Here is a 15,407-nt window from a genome sequence, read left to right on the forward strand (position 1 = left end):
CATGGCAGTGACCCAGCCATGTTCTCAGCACTAATATTTTGAAATGAATCCTTTTGTTTCGAGTAGTCCAACAATCAGCTTAAACTTTTCAATAAACTGTCAGTCTCTCCTTGATGCCTATGGATCAAGACAGAGAACTTTCAGCTTCTTCTCCAGTTCCATGCTTGCCCCCACACTGCCATGCTTCCAACCATGATAATGGACTAAACCTGAACTGTAAGCCAGTCCCAATTAAATGTTTTCCTTAATAGGCATTGTCATAGTCATCATGTCTTTTCACAGCAATAGAAACCCTAAGACACAGCAGATCTGAGAGTTCTCTATGGACTTTGGCAGTGAAGGAAGAGTCCATGAGGACAGTAATTGAGGGTTTCTGTTGCAAAATGAATCAAAGAGATTTGTTTGAGGTTGCAAGAGAAACTGTGGGGGGCTGGAGAGATGGCTCAACAGTTAAGAGCACTGACTGCTCTTCCGAAAGTCCTGAGTTCAAATCCCAGCAACCACATGGTAGCTCACAACCATCTGTAATGGGATCTGATACTCTTCTGGGGTGTCTACAGTGTATTTACACATACATACGTAGATAGATAGATAGATAGATAGATAGATAGATAGATAGATAGATAGATAGATAGATAGATCGATCTTGAAGGAAAGAAAGAAAGGAAGGAAGGAAAGAAAGAAAGAAAGAGAAAGAGAGAGAGAAAGAAAAAAGAGAGAGAAAGAAAGAAAGAGAAAAGAAAGAAAGGAAGGAAGAAAAAAAGAAAGGAAGGATGAAAAAAAGAAAGAACAAATGAACTATTGGTTAGAAGGAGGAAATAAATGACAGGGAAACTCATGGTATCAAGAGTTACTGAGGAAGGAATGTCATCAGACTTTAATTGTGGCTGTGACCGAATACCTGACAAGAAGTCAAGAGTTAAGAGAGGAATGACTTGTTTTCATTTATAGCCTGGGTGCATTATGTGGGGTAAGACATCACATCACAATCTCAGTCAGGAAGCAGAGTAGACAGGAAGTAGGGCCAGCTATAATACCACGAGGCCTGACCTACTTCCTCCAGCAAGGTTCCTATCTCCTAAAGGTTCCATACCTTCTAAACCACTGTCATCAGGCTGAGGCATTTCACATTTAAACCAAAAGGAGAGATTAGCCTCAGAAAGACTTAATGTTTCTGTACCAGGATTTTCTAGGCAGAGGAGGAGGAGGTAATTTTAAAAACAATCCTCACATGCTAATTCATATTTTTTTTAATTTTTTTATTAGGTATTTTCCTCGTTTACATTTTCAATGCTATCCCAAAGGTCCCCCATATCCACCCCCCCAAACCCCTACCCACCCACTCCCCCCTTTTTGGCCCTGGCGTTCCCCTGTACTGGGGCATCTAAAGTTGGCAAGTCCAATGGGCCTCTCTTTGCAGTGATGGCCGACTAGGCCATCTTTTGATGCATATGCAGCTAGAGACAAGAGCTCCGGGGTACTGGTTAGTTCATATTGTTGTTCCACCTATAGGGTTGCAGTTCCCTTTAGCTCCTTGGGTAATATCTCTAGCTCCTGCATTGGGGGCCCTGTGACCCATCCAGTAGCTGACTGTGATCATCCACTTCTGTATTTGCTAGGCCCCGGCATAGTCTCACAAGAGAGAGCTATATCTGAGTCCTTTCAGCAAAATTTTGCTAGTGTGTGCAATGGTGTCAGCGTTTGGAAGCTGATTATGGAATGGATCCCTGCATATGGCAATCACTAAATGGTCCATCTTTTTGTCACAGCTCCAAATTTTGTCTCTGTAACTCCTTCCATGGGTGTTTTGTTCCCATTTCTAGGAAGGGGTAAAGTGTCCACACTTTGGTCTTCCTTCTTCTTGAATTTCATGCGTTTAGCAAGTTGTATCTTATATCTTGGGTATCCTAAGTTTCTGGGCTAATATCCACTTATCAGTGAGTACATATTGTGTGAGTTCCTTTGTGATTGGGTTACCTCACTCAGGATGATGCCCTCCAGGTCCATCCATTTGCCTAGGAATTTCATAAATTCATTTTTTTAATAGCTGAGTAGTATTCCATTGTGTAAATGTACCACATTTTCTGTATCCATTCCTCTGTTGAGGGGCATCTGGGTTCTTTCCAGCTTCTGGCTATTATAAATAAGGCTGCTATGAACATAGTGGAGCATGTGTCCTAAGGTCAAATCTAAGTGGATTAAGGAACTCCACATAAAACCAGAGACACTGAAACTTATAGAGGAGAAAGTAGGGAAAAGCCTCGAAGACATGGGTACAGGGGAAAAATTCCTGAATAGAACAGCAATGGCTTGTGCAGTAAGATCGAGAATCGATAAATGGGACCTCATAAAATTGCAAAGCTTCTGCAAAGCAAAAGACACCGTCAATAAGACAAAAAGGCCACCAACATATTGGGAAAGGATCTTTACCTATCCTAAATCAGATAGGGGACTAATATCCAATATATATAAAGAACTCAAGAAGGTGGACTCCAGAAAATCAAATAACCCCATTAAAAAATGGGGCTCAGAGCTGAACAAAGAATTCTCACCTGAGGAATACCGAATGGCTGAGAAGCACCTGAAAAAATGTTCAACATCCTTAATCATCAGGGAAATGCAAATCAAAACAACCCTGAGATTCCATCTCACACCAGTCAGAATGGCTAAGATCAAAAACTCAGGTGACAGCAGATGCTGGCGAGGATGTGGAGAAAGGGGAACACTCCTCCATTGTTGCTGGGATTGCAAGCTTGTACAACCACTCTGGAAATCAGTCTGGCGGTTCCTCAGAAAATTGGACATAGTACTACCGGAGGATCCCGCAATACCTCTCTTGGGCATATATCCAGAAGATGTCCCAACCGGTAAGAAGGACACATGCTAATTCATATTGTCACACTGTTTTCCTGCAAGTCATTCCGTTACAGTCACATGTATCCTAGGCTGCTCTCCAACTCACTATGAACCTCCCAGCTGCTAGGATTAGAGATGTGCAGTGCACTCATTTTATGCAGTGCTGGAGTTGAAGCCAGGGCTTTGCAGGGACTCTGCCACCTGAGCTACATTCCTAGCCCTGCATTTTATATACTCTCTTGGTTATTGACCCCAGAAGCTGATTTCTGAGTAGCTTGTTTCTCCATGGCCTTCTTAGCAGGACCGCCTAGCTGAAGTAGACTGAGAGTCATGTAATCATTTCCCCTGGCTTTCGTGCTGTAGAAAGCTGCTTGTTTGACCCCTTCAGATTTCATACCACAGAGCACAGTATTCCCCTTCTTAAAAAATTCAGCCAGGATGGAAGGTAGCAGAGGCAGGTGAGTCTCTGGGAGTTTGAGGCCAGCTTGGTCTGCATAGTGACTTTTACAATTCTAACTCAGGCATTTTAAAAATCACAAGTAAAACAATAAAAGTCTGTAGAAAAAAGTATAAAAATATTTCTTCATGACTTGAAATGGGCAAAGATTTTTTAAAATAAGAGACTACACACAAAACATAAAGGAGAAAATATGTGATTATTGAAATTATTAAATAATTAAATTTTGTTCATGAAAAAAATTAATTCATCTATAGACACTGTATTAGTTACTTTTCTGTTGCTCTAATAAGATTCCCTGACAAGAGCAACTTAGATAAGAAATATATATATATTCATACACACATACACACACACATTGGCTCACAGTTCTGGATAGACAGAGTCCATCATGGGGAGGCAGCCCTGGCAGTAAAGAAACAGAGCACGGACCAAGCTCTAAAGCCCACCTCCACTGGCATACTTCCTCCAGGAAGGTTTCACCTGCTAAAGGTTTCATAACCTCCTTAGACAGCGCTACCATCTGGGGACCAAGTGCTCAACTACAAGCACTTCTGGGGATGTTTTCCATGTGTACTACAATTGATACCTGTCTTAGGGTTTTATTGCTGGAAGAGGCACCATGGCCAAGGCAACTCTTACAAAGGCAAACATTTAATTGGAGTTGGCTTACAGTCTCAGAGGTTCAATCCATTGTCATCATGGCAGGCAACAAGGCAGCCTGCAGGCAGACATGGTTCGGGAGGAGATGAGATTTCTACATCTTGATCCAAAAGCAGCCAGGAGACTGTCTTCCCAGAGGCAGCCAGGAGAGACTCTCTTCTGCATTTAATGGAGCATTAAATGCTAGGAGTCATCAAAGCCCACCTACACATTGACACACGTTCTCCAACGAGGCCACACCTCCTAATAGTGTCACTTGCTATGGGCCAAACATAATTCAAACCACCACAACACCAATAAGAACATTAAAAGGCAAACTACAGGGTGAAAGAAAATGTTAATATATAAATAAAAAGGACTTGTGCCCAGAATAAGAATTTCTACACGGGGGCTGAAGAGATGACTCAGTGGTTAAGAGCACCTACAGCTCTTCCGAAGGTCCTGAGTTCAAATCCCAGCAATCACATGCTCACATGGTAGCTCTCCGTAATCTGATACCCTCTTCTGGTGCATCTGAAGACAGCTACAGTGTACTTAGATATAATAATAAATAAATCTAAAAAAAAAAAGAATTTCTACACGGTAATAAGTAAAAAGAATCTTAGCTAGGTATCCTGACACACTCCTGCAATCTCAGCACCGGAGAGTGTGAGTCAGGAAGCTTAAGAATTAGAGACTTTTCTGGTATCCTTGAGGACATTTCCTGAAACTCAAGGGAAAATAATGATGGAATGGAGAGGGTGGAGATCAATAATTATGTTGGCTGAGGTGGTAATTAGAGTAAACTCCTTACTCATAAATCATTTATCATTTGGAAAAATAGTTGCAAAAAAAAAAACCAATTCCAAAAAAACCTTTAATACAGACATCTGAGTGATATATGAGAAAAGCCCTGGTAAGCTAACTTTCAAAAAAGTAAAAGTAAGCTAGGCAGTGGTGGCGCACGCCTTTAATCCCCAGCACTCAGGAGGCAGAGGCAGGCAGATCTCTGAGTTCCAGGACAGCCAAGGCTATCTAAAGAAATCCTGCCTCAAATAAATAAATAAATAAATAAATAAATAAATAAATAAATCCTCACATCAAAGATTCGCTTTGTTGTTGTTTTGTTTGATCTATTTTGAGACAGCATCTTATATAATCCAGGCTGGCCTTGAGCTTGTCTTTGTGCCTCAGGTACATCTTTTTTTTTTTTCTTTTTTTTTTTTTTCCGAGACAGGATTTCTCTGTATAGCTCTGGCTGTCCTGGAACTCACTTTGTAGACCAGGCTGGCCTCGAACTCAGAAATCCGCCTGCCTCTGCCTCTCCTCCTGAGTGCTCGGATTAAAGGCGTGCGCCACCACGCCCAGCTCAAAATTCCTGTCAAGTAATATTTATTTATTTATTTATTTATTTATTTATTTATTTATTTACTTATTTATTTATTTAATGTATGTGAGTACACTGTTGCTGTCTTCAGACATACCAGAAGAGGACATTAGATCCCATTACAGATGGTTGTGAGCCACCATGTTGTTGCTGGGAATTAAACCCAGGACCTCCGGAAGAGCAGTCGGTGCTCTTACCCGCTGAGCCATCTCTCCAGCCCACAAATTCTTGATTTTAAAAATAATACATTATTGTCTCTGAGACTATAATTTGATGGAAATTCCCTTTCATTGAAAATGTGATTTGGAGGCGAGGCAGTGGTGGCACATGCCTTTAATCCCAGCACTTGGGAGGCAGAGGCAGGTGGATTTCTGAGTTCGAGGCCAGCCTGATCTACAAAGTGGACAGTCAGGGCTATACAGAGAAACCATGTCTCAAAAAAACAAAAAAGAAAAAAAGAAAAAGAAAATGTGATTTGGAGAGAAATGGCATTCCAAATAACATTGCACTTCTAACCCAAGAACACAGTGTATCTTTCCAACTATTTTTATTTTTAATAAAAATATGTATTTATTTCTCTCTCTCTCTCTCTCTGTGTGTGTGTGTGTGTGTGTGTGTGTGTGTGTGTGTGTGTGTGTCTGAGTGTAGGTATATACACCGTGTGTGTGCAGGAGCACACAAAGGTCAGAACTGAAGTTATGGGCAGCTGTGAGCTGCCATGTGGGTTCTGTGTAAGAGCAGCAAGTGCTATGATCCACTGAACCATTTCTGCAGCCCCCTCGTTCTTCCCCACATAAAGTTATGATGATTCTCTCTCTGGCTATAATTTATAGGCATTCCTGAGACTCAGCCTTCCTAAAGGAGCCCAAACAGAAAACCTGGATCCTTGTTCAGTATTCATTTCCTAGATCAACTCAAGTGTATATTTCCCAGTATAATTAAATATGCATTTTCCAGTATAACTCAAGAACAAAATCTTCCAATTTCTGCCACCTCAAGAAAATTAATCCTTCATTTGAACTGGGACAAAGGCAAAACAAGGATCGCAAGGTTGCATTTCACTATTTTTCACTAGAGTAAAAAAATCTTGCTATGTATGATTAACTGACTAATTTTCTAATTAGTATTGCCCTTCTAGAGTATTGTCATAAAACCTTTGGAAAGATACTCACACCAGATGCTGTGCACGATTACAGGCACACACACACACACGCCCACACCCTTCTACCTCTTTTAAATGTGTGGTCACTCGTCCTTTGATCCTTACACTGCAGCAGGAGTTTGAAGCCTGATTGAGCGACACAGTGAATTCCAGGCAGCTTAGGCCATATAGCGGGTGCTTACCTGGCCTTAAAATGCTGGAAGTAGGTACAAGTGCCTCACTATGTAACCTAGGATGGCCTTGAACTCACAGTTCTTCTGCCTCAGCCTTGCAAGTGCTGAGGCACCGACATGCCTGGCTTAAGCCATTCTTAACATGAGAGTGCTTTGGACACTTGGGACCTAGTAAAAACTTAAACAATCACTCCCGTAATTAAGTACATTCAGCTCCCAGGAAGTAATTCTGCCTCCACATCTCTTCACCGGTCTTGAGATTAAAAACTCACTTCAAATGACTCAAAGCAAAATTGCTTAAACTTTTCAACTTAAGATTCTTCCACTCTTAAAAACTGAGAGTACTCAATAGAAGGGAAACAGTCACAGGCTAGAAGGAAACACTTGCAAAAGGCATGTGAGCTAAAGGGAGTTATCCAAAATGTACAAAGAATGTTATATTGTTCAAAACCTGATTTTAAAAGTTATTTAGGCCTAGCTGACAACAATCCTATAGTCCCAGCTACTCAGGAGGCTCAGGCAGGAAGATCACAAGTTCAAAGCCTACCTGAGCTACAGACTGAGCTCAGTGTCAGCTCAGTGTCCGTATCTCAGAGTAAGAAGGCAGGGGATATAGCTTAGTGGTAGAGGACTTGCCTTGCTTGCAAAAGACCCTGGGTTCAATCCTCAATACTATAAATTGAATACACTAAAGATAATTAACCAAAGATCTTAACAGATCCCTCGTTGTGCTGGTTAGATTTTTGTCAACTTGACACAAAGTCATCTGGAAAGAGGGTACCTCCATTGAGAAACTACCTCCATCTGATTGGCCTCTAGGCAAGTCAGCTGGAGTATATTTTCTTGAGTAACGGTTGATATGAAGGGACCAGCTCACTAGGGGCAGTGCCACCCCTAGGCAGATGGTGATGGGATGCATAGGAAAGCAAGCTGAGCAAGCCATGGAGATCAAGCCAATAGGCAGCATCCCTCCACATCCCGTGCTTCAGTTCCTGCCTTGACTCTTTTCTGTGATGGACTGATCAGGACATACAAGCCTATCCTCCTCAAGTTGGCTTGGGTCAGTGTGTTGTCATAACAATATTAAGTAAGCTAGGACCCCCTCTAAAGAATATACACAACCAGTGAATACATGTACTAAGAAGATGTTCTACATCATATGTTGTGGTGGCTGAACTTGGATGTCAACTTGTCTGAGTTGAGAGACTTTAAAATCGGTATACTTCCAGGTATATTTCTGAGGATGTTTCTCCTATAAATGTTCGGCATGTGGGTCTGTGAAGTGAGGAAGAAAGGCATCCTCCAGGTGAACAGCATATCTGACTGGCTGAGACTTACATAGGATGACAGAGTAGGAGGAGGGACCGACAGTTGTGTTCAAGCTTGACTCCACTTGGGCAGGTCTGTTCTTTGTTGCTGCCGTTGCCCATGGATTTTAGATACTCTTTAGCTTTTGCATGCAGATTTGTAATTCTCCCAGTTTCCAGGTCCTCCGCCTTGGACTGGGGCTGCGTAATCCATCCCCCTTGTCTTGGAGCATCTAGCTTCTTGGACTGAGGAGCTACTGGTTCTGGCAGGCTCCCCAGCCAGCAGACTGTCACTGTGTGGCTATGCTTTCTCCAGTAGCCAGCCACTCTGAAATCATACCTATTACCTATACATACCACTATCGCTGAAGCCACTGATTCTACTCTTGAAGCTAATATCCTAGTTTGGTTTTTGTGATTAAGAACGTGTCCAGAAGCAGCTTGGAGAGGAGAGGGTTGCTTTTATCTTAAAGCTACATTCTCCATGAAAGGAAGTTAGGGCAAGAATTCAAGGCAGAAACTGATGCAGAGAACATGGAGGGACATCGATTACTGGCTTACTTTCCAAGTCTTGCTCAGCTTTCTTTGGGATGTGGGAGATGGTAGTTGTGAAGGTTGTTGTTATTTGAAACAGAGTCTCACTATGTAGTTCTGGTTGGCCTGTAACTTTCCATGTTAGCCAGGCTGTCCTTAAACTCACGGGGTCTACCTGTCTCTGCCTCTCAAGTGCACCACCAAGCCTAGCTATCAGCTTGCTTCCTTATATACCCCAGAACTATCTGCCCAGAGTATGCTGGGCCCTCCCACATCAGTCATTAATCAAGAAAATGTCTCCATAGTCTTGCCTACAGGCCAATAGGATAGAGGCATTTTCTCAATTGAGGCTTCCTCTTCAGAGATGAGTTTAGTTTGTGTCGGGTTGAGAAAAAACTAACCAGCACAGTTGATCCCTTGTTATCTTAACAAATATATTACTATTTAACCATGACCTTTTAGTCTGGCTTGGTGGTACACACCTTTAATTCCAGCCCTCAGGAGTCAAGCAGATCTCTGCCAGTCAAAGTGACATAATGAAAGAAACACTATATCAAAAACAAAAGAAAACAAGAAACAAACAAACAAACACCAAGACGAAGCACTATCCTCAAGAGCTCAGATCAATACCATAACATAAAATACTACTCACAGTCTCTAAAAGCAATCAATCACTTTAAAAGTTCAATCTTGGACTGGAAAGATAGCTCAGTGGTTAAGAGCACTGACTGCTCTTCCAGAGGTCCTGAGTTCAACTCCCAGCAACCATATGGTGGTTCACAACCATCTGTAATGAGATCTGACTCCCTCTTCTGGGGTGTCTGAAGACAGCTACAGTGTGCTTACATATAATAATAAATAAATCTTAAAAAGAAAGAAAGAAAGAAAGAAAGAAAGAAAGAAAGAAAGAAAGAAAGAAAGAAAGAAAGAAAGAGTAAAGCTAAAGACTCTCAGACTGTATCAAAATTGGTCAAAGGTTTAACTTCTTCACTCTGAGATCATTTTTACAGGAATGCTGGTTCCTAACATGCCTTTCAGTCAGGCAAAACAAGGGGATGAAGAGATGGCTCAGAGTTCTCAGAGGTTAAGAGCACTTACTTCTCTTACAGAGCGCCCTCCAGAAGTTTGGTTCCCAATACCCACATGGTGGCTCACAATCATCAGTAACTCTAGTTCCAACACCTTCTGGACCTCTGACCTCTGCGGGCACCAGTTATGTACATGTTACACTTACGTATGATCAGGCAAAGTATTCGTACACATAAAACAACAAAAAAAATTTAAACAGTAAATGCGAGGGAAAACTGTGGTTGGGATGCAATGTATGAAAGAAGAATAAACATTAAAACAACAACAAAACCATGACCAAAACAACAACAACAACAAAACAAACAAAACAGGCACTGCAACAAGCAGCAAGTGTGGAGGTCTGTGGCTGTATGTGGAAACTGTGAAGACACATTCAGTCAATGAGGGACTGCATTATTTTTGTGCCCCAACAACAGAGGCAAACTATTGACAGAACAGTCTGGTGAAGACAAAGATTTTTATTTTACATCTTTATTTTAAGGTATGGAAAGTGCACACAGCATATATGTAGAGGTCAGAAAATAATTTGTAGAAGTCATTTCTCTATTTCTACCACGCGGGTTCTAGGGATCAACCCCAAGTCATTGGCCTTGGCCGCAGGCACCCATACTTGCTGAACCATCCGACCAGCCCAGGCTCAGAGATGATGTTTATGAAGACTTTTCATTCATTCATAAATGATCAGCAAAGATAACCTGGCTGGCAGACTGATATTAGCTAGGTCTTCTGGTAATAGAATGAGACACAGAAATTGTTCTGGTAGAGTATTAATTCCTAAAGGTCTTTGAAGGGGAAATATCCCAGTCTTGAAAGTAGGGGATTAGTGCCCTAGTTGGGGGCTCTGAATGACAGAGTGACAGTGTGAGAACAAGCTTGTTGAGAGGTGGATTCTGCAGAAGGGACACACAAATAAAAGTTTCCAAAAGACAACTCTGGATTATTACTTTTTTTTTTTAAGATTTTATTTATTTATTATATGTAAGTACACTGTAGCTGTTTTCAGACACACCAGAAGAGGGCGTCAGATCTCGTTACGGATGGTTGTGAGCCACCATGTGGTTGCTGGGATTTGAGCTCTGGACCTTTGGAAGAGCAGTCGGGTGCTCTTACCCACTGAGCCATCTCACCAGCCCCCAGATCATTACTTTTTTGAGTCAGGGTTCCCCATCATAACCCTGGATGGCGTGGAACTCATTATGTAAACCAGACTGGTTTCAGACTCTCAGAGATCTACCTGCTTCTGCTTCCAGCTTCGAGGATTAAACGTGTGTGCCACCACACACTGCTTACATCTCTTGACTTTAAAAATCTTTCCATCTGTTGTTACTTTGATTTCAGCATAGGGTGATTTCACAATCCTGAGGCTTATGAAACCTTGCTGGATCACAGGGAGATAACTAACACTGCTGGGAAATAACATTTGCTGAGCACTTCAGCTAAGCCTCTCTTCTACAGAGGACTGGCCCATGGGGCCGAAGTTGAGCAAAATGATTTCTTTCCAGCAGAAGCTTCCAGGGTGATTCCTCCCTCCACTCCTGCTGACCCCGTATCCCCCGATTCTGTTTGAACATCACCAGAATCTACTGGGAGAAGTGGGGCTACACAGAATCTACTGGGAGAAGGGGAAGACAAATTGTTCTATACTCCGTGGTAAACAGTTAAGTACACAATACTCAGGGGACATGGAGAAGAAGACAACAGGAAGAGATAAGAAATGAGACTGAAGGGGGAGAGAAAATTTAAGCGAATGATTACAAGGTTGAGAAAATTGAAAGTTGCTTGAGGGAAGAAATGCTGCAGTGGACAGTGGAGACAGGAGAATGCTCACACGGGGAAAGTAGATTTATTGTAAGAGCATCAGCTTGTTCACAAAGCTAGAATTCAGGGAGCTGTGGAAGCCTGAGAGAAGAGATGCTAGGGGTGAACACGAGACTGTGTGCTCCTGTACACATGTGTCTCTTAAAAACGATGAGCAGTCATTTACTGTTTTAATTAAACACTTTTATTTGTGGAGTAGCCATCTATTTCTTGGTTCCCATGCGTTGTGTAAGTTTCCTCTGAGATGAAAGCATTCCATCCATCAGGGAGGTTCCTTAAGATGGAAGATAAACAACTCAATAGCTTCAAGAAGTCCCTGAAACTGATCAGATTTACTAGGCCCCTCCCTACCAAAGAAGGAATGAAGGCTGCTAAGAGTCACTCCCAGACAAGCCGAGGAACAAAGGCGAGTTAGGAAGCAAACAAGTCTGAGACCTGGGCTGGAGCGATGGCTCCAATCATGAAGCAGTGAACAAGTCTACGTATTAATTTCTCTCATATCGTAAATCACTACCCTACTTCTGCACTCGGGTGCAAGCTGACCCACCCAGTCATCTTACCTTTTCACGTCCACACAGACAGAGGAACTGACTTTATTCTACAGGGGAAAGAAGCAGATATGTGGAGAGGTTCAGAGCCTGCCTTGTTCTAGCTCCTCCCGTCCAGAGGCACCCTATTACATTCTAAAATAATCAAGAGTTACAGTGTTGAGACAGTCTTCACCAACATATGATACATTGATGACACACTGACATGTGCTCGTGTTCTGTCTTTGTGTGTGTGTATACACATACATCCGTACACACACACACACACACACACACACACACACACACACACACCTATTTATCCCAGAAAGGGAACCCACAACAAACCAAAGTAAGGATTGCACAATGAATGAGAATTCCTGGAAAGCAGCTGCAAAGGCTGTCTGACTAATTAAAACCTCAGTGACTAGTTGACACTGTTGGTCTTCCTATGGGGTTGCCATCTCCTTCAGCTCCTTCAGTCCTTCCCCTAACTCTTTTTTTTTTTTTTTTTTTGGTTTTTCGAGACAGGGTTTCTCTGTGTAGCCCTGGCTGTCCTGGAACTCACTTTGTAGACCAGGCTGGCCTCGAACTCAGAAATCTGCCTGCCTGTGCCTCCCAAGTACTGGGATTAAAGGCGTATGCCACCACACCCGGCCCCCTAACTCTTCCATAGGGTGAAGAACTCTGGGAGTGAGAACCTGGAGGGAAGGGCAATATTAGGGATGTAAATCAAACAAACAAACAAACAAACAAAAAACAATTCAGTGACTGGAGAGTTTAGGATGTTGCAGGTCCAGAACCAAATTACAATTACACGTGGGGTTTTTTTCCCCCTTCGTTTATTGAAAGTAGTGTCCCCCCTCACATAACATATCCTAATTACGGTTTTCTCTCCCTCTAATCCCAGTTCCTCCTGTCCTCCCCTCCCATCTGGTTCCACCCCCTTTCAACCTCTCATTAGTAAACAAGCAGGTCTTCAAGATAGTAATAAAATAAGACAAAAACCAACACCATCACAACAGGATAGAACAAAGAGTCCAAGAAAAGGCACAAGAAACAGCAACCCGCTCATTTGCACACTCAGGAATCCCATAAAACTGGAAGCCATAATATAAACAGAGAGGACCTTAGGGTAAAAAGAGAGAAGGAATAAAATAAAAATTAAATAAAATTTTTGAAAGAAAGGAAAAGTCCTGAGACAACATTGTGAGACAAGGAGCCTCCTAAGATGCCCTTGAGTTGATTTTCTGTTGGCGTCTACTGCTGGGCATGCAGCCTGCTCCTGAGGAGACGCACTTGGAGAAAACTAACTTCATTTGCAAGTATTTATCAACTGGCAGTTGCCTCTGTTTTTTTTTTTTTTTTTTTTTTTTCTAATTCCATCCATTTACCTGTGAGTTTCATGATTTCACTTTTGCAATGGCCAAGTAATGTACCATTGTCTTAATTACCACACTTTTTTTTATCCATCCATCTGTTGAAGGACATCTAAGTTGTTCCCCATTTCTGGCTACTGTGAATAGAAAAGCAGTGACCATGGTTGAGGGAGAGTCTCTGTGGTAAGATGAAGTGTTCTTTTTATGTGCCTAGAGTCTTGGGCATAGCTGGGTCTTGAGGTAGATCAAGTTCCATCTTCCAGAGAAACTACCACACTGATTTCCATAGTGGCTCTACAGATTTGCACTCCCACCAGCAATGGAGTGCTCCCTTATTCTACATCATTGCCAGCGTTAGCTGCCACTTGTCTTACTCATCTCTGCCATCCTGGTGGATGTAAGATAAAAATCTCAAAGAAGTTTAATTTCTTTCATGACTAAGAGTGTTGAGCATTTCTTTGTTTCCAGCCACTTGACTTTCCTCTTTTGAGAATTTTCTGTTTAGATCTGAACTATGTTTTTAGTCAAGTTATTTGGTTTTTTTTATATATATCTAGTCTTTGAGCTGTTATATATTTTTGGTATTAGCCCTCTATCGGCTGTGTAATTTAAAAAGATAGTTTCCCATTCTTTCCAACGAGTCCAAGGCTATTCTCTACTTTCTCTTCTATTAGGTTCTGTATATCTAGTTTTAAGTTGAAGTCTTTGACCCACTTGGAGTTGAGTTTTTAATAGGATGATACGTATGGATCTATTTGGATTCTTCTACACACAACCATCCAGTTTAACCAGCACCATTTGTCGTAGATACAATCTTCCCCCTCCCCCACCCCACGAGTATTTCTGGCATCTTTATCAAAAGTCAAGTGTCTATAGGTGTATGAATTGATTGATTGGTTGATTGGCTGGTTGGTTGGTTGGTTGATTGGTTGATTGATTGGTTGGTTTTTTGAGAAAGGGTTTCTCTGTGTAGTCCTGGCTGTCCTGGAACTCACTTTGCCTCCCAAGTGCTAGGATTAAAGGTGTGTGCCACCATCACTTGGCTGGTGTAAGGATTTACATTTGACTCTTCAGTTTGACTCCACTCATCAAAATGTCTTTTTGTGACAATACAATGCTATTTTTATTACTCTAACTCTGTAGTACAACTTGAGATCAGGGATGCTGACACCTCCAGCAGTTCTTTTATTAGTCAGGATTGTTTTAGCTGTTCTGAGTTTTTTGCTTTTTGTTTTTATGTTTCTGTACAAAGCTGAAAATTGTCCTTTCCAGACATGTGAAAAATTGTGTGGGAATTTTGATGGAATTTCATTGAATCTGTAGATAGCTTTTAGTAGGATGATCTTTAAAAAAAAGATTTATTTACTTATTATATGTAAGTAATATATGTAAGTAAGTAGCTGTCTTCAGACTTTTTTCTTTCTTGCTCCGGCCCTGCTCGATAGCTGTAGCTATCTTTAGACACCCAAGAAGAGGGCATTAGATCTCATTATGTATGGTTGTGAACCATCATGGGGTTGCTGGGATTTGAACTCACAACCTTTGGAAGAGCAGAGGGCACTCTTAACCCCTGAGCCATCTCTCCAGCCCAGGATGATCATTTTTACTGTGTTAATTCTATCAATCTATGAGCATAGGAGATATTTCCAACTTCTGATTATATATATATATATATATATATATATATATATATATATACACATATATATATATTATATATGTGTATATATATATTGATTTTGTATCTAGCTACTTCACTGAAAGTGTTAATCAGCTTTAGGGAGTTCCTAGTGTAATTTTTACGGTCACTTATGTATACTATCATAACATCTGCAAATAAAGATACTTTGATTTCTTCATTTCCAATTTGTGACCGCTTGATCTTTTTCTGTGGGTGAGGTTTGCCTCTGAGGTTCCTGTTTAATTTTTTTTAATTTTTCGTTTCTAGATTTTCCTCAGTTTGAGTTTTTTTGTTGATTCTATTTCCACTTTCAGGTATTGAACTATTTCATTAATTTTCTTCTATTGTTTGTGTTTTCATAGATTTCTTCATGGGATGTATTCATTTCCTCTTTA

Source organism: Mus musculus, chromosome 2, assembly GCF_000001635.26.
Source record: "Mus musculus strain C57BL/6J chromosome 2, GRCm38.p6 C57BL/6J".
NCBI lineage: Eukaryota > Metazoa > Chordata > Mammalia > Rodentia > Muridae > Mus > Mus musculus.